The following is a 2,618-nucleotide window of genomic DNA, read 5'->3' as shown; positions in this document are numbered from 1 at the left end:
ACCTGTAATAAAGCACTTTGGGAGGCTGAGGTGGGTGGATCACCTAAGATCAGGAGTTCGACACCAGCCTGACCACAATGGAGAAACCCCGTCTCTACTAGAAATATAAAATTAGCTGGGCATGGTAGTACTTGCCTATGATGCCAGCTACTTGGGAGGCTGAGGCAGGAGAACTGCTTGAACCCGGGAGGCAGAGGTTGTGGTGAGCTGAGATCGTGCCATTGCACTCCAGCTTGGGCAACAAGAATGAAACTCCGTCTCAAAAAAAAAAAAGTTATTTTTGGGCCGTGTGTTGTGGTGGCTCACACCTGTAATCCTAGCACTTTGGGAGGCTGAGGTGGGCAGATCACCGAAGGCAGGAGTTCGAGACCAGCCTGGCCCACATGGTGAAACCCATTTCTACTAAAAATACAAAAAATTAGCTGAGCATAGTGGCACGTGCCTGTAATCCCAGCTACTTGGGAGGCTAAGGCAGGAGAATCTCTTGAATCCAGGAGGGGAAGTGAGCCAAGATGGCACCATTGCACTCCAGCTTGGGCAACAAGAGTGAAACTCCATCTCAAAAAATATATATATATATATTGTTTTTAGAGCCTTTATACTTGACTTTTTTACCTGGGTGCCCCAAAGGTTCTTTATATTCTAGTAACATTACTAGAATGTATCTCATAGTGCAGTTTGTTTTTTGTTTTTCAAAAGTAGATTGAAATCTTTCTTTAATTCAGAAATATTTTCCTGGATTATATCTTTAAATAGCTATTGTACTTATTGTTTCTGTTTCATCTGGGAATTCCAATTACGCACTAGTTGGCTCTTTGTATCAGTTGTGGCTATATTCCTCCCACCCCCTTAATCCTTTTAGTTGGGCAGACCTCAGAAAGCACTAGAAAAGAAAAAGTACTTCCTGAAGATGTATCTCTTATTTACGGTAAAGTAGGGACTACAATGTAGCTCTGTAGGGAAGTCCCAGTTTAACTTAACCATGGAGAGAGGCTGCAGGCTGTGAAGTTCAGGAGGCTCACTTGTGTGACTCAAGTCTCTGCCTTCTGGGCAGTTCCAGGTCCTCCATCATTATGGAATTGCTCCATGCCTTAGTATTCAAATCTGAGTTCCTGAGCCCTCATCCTACCTGCAGTGGAATGCTGAGTACTCTGGCATTTCTGGGCTTCTCATGGGAGTGTATGTCTCCTAGGCATCATTTAACTTTCTGCTTCTATGGCATTGTCAGTCTCACTCGGGGTCAGGACATATGGCTCTTCTCCCTGCCCTGCTGTTTCTCTAAACAAAGCATACGTGCTCTTTTCCTTGATGTCCCTAAAGAAACAGACATTTGTGTATAGCCGACTTACAAAAGTTTAGGGGGACAGAGGAGAGTCATCTTATAGAATGACAGAGCAGAAAACTTACAGTTGATTGTTATGTTCTCCCTTTCCCCTGGGTCTCTTGCCCATTCCACCCAGCAGGGTTTTCCCACTCCTAGTCCCCTTCTGGGACCTCAGCCTCTCATCAGCTTTCACACTACTCCTTATTTTAAATGTTTTCAGGCCAGGTGCTGTGGCACATGCCTATAATCCCAGCACTTTGAGAGGCCAAGGCAAGAGGATCACTTGAAGCCAGGAGTTTGAGAGCAGCTTGGGCAACCAACTGAGACCCTGTCTTAATAAAATTATATATAATATATATGTGTGTGTGTGTGTGTGTGTGTGTGTGTGTGTGTGTGTATACACGCACATGTATTTGTTTGTTTGTTTGTTTTGAGATGGAGTCTAGCTCCTATGCCTCCCAGGTTCAAGTGATTCTCCTGCCTCAGCCTCCCAAGTAGCTGGGACTACAGGTGCGTGCCACCATGCCTGGCCAATTTTTGTATTTTTAGTAGAAATGGGGTTTCACTATGTTGGCCAGGCTAGTCTCGAACTCCTGACCTCGTGATCTGCCCACTTGGCTTCCCCAAGTGCTGGGATGCTTTTTTTTTTTTTTTTTTTTGAAATGGGGTCTCACTCTGTTGCCCAGGCTGGAATGCAGTGGTGTGATGTTGCCTCATTGCAACCTCCACCTCCCAGGCTCAAGCAATTTTCCCACCTCAACCTTCCGAGTAGCTGAGACCATAGGCACACACCACCAAGCCTGGCTAATTTTCTTTTTGTATTTTTGGTAGAGGGAGGGTTTTGCCATGTTGCCCAGACTGGTCTCAAAACTTCTGAGCTCAAGTAATCTTCCTCTATCAGCCTCCCAGAGTGCTGGGATTACAGGAGTGAGCCACTGCACCCAGCCAAAAAAAACTTTTTTCCTTTGAAATTACAGACTCTAGGCCGGGCGCAGTGGCTCAAGCCTGTAATCCCAGCACTTTGGGAGGCAGAGGCGAGTGGATCACGAGGTCAAGAGATCGAGACCATCCTGGTCAACATGGTGAAACCCCGTCTCTACTAAAAATACAAAAACATTAGCTGGGCATGGTGGCGCGTGCCTGTAATCCCAGCTACTCAGGAGGCTGAGGCAGGAGAATTGCCTGAACCCAGGAGGCGGAGGTTGCGGTGAGCCGAGATCGCGCCATTGCACTCCAGCCTGGGTAACAAGAGTGAAACTCCGTCTCAAAAAAAAAAAAAAAAAAAAAAAAGAAA

Source organism: Sapajus apella, unplaced genomic scaffold (genome assembly GCF_009761245.1).
Source record: "Sapajus apella isolate SASKATOON/1434 unplaced genomic scaffold, GSC_monkey_1.0 scaffold33, whole genome shotgun sequence".
NCBI classification, from domain to species: domain Eukaryota; kingdom Metazoa; phylum Chordata; class Mammalia; order Primates; family Cebidae; genus Sapajus; species Sapajus apella.
This window is presented reverse-complemented; position numbering follows the sequence as displayed.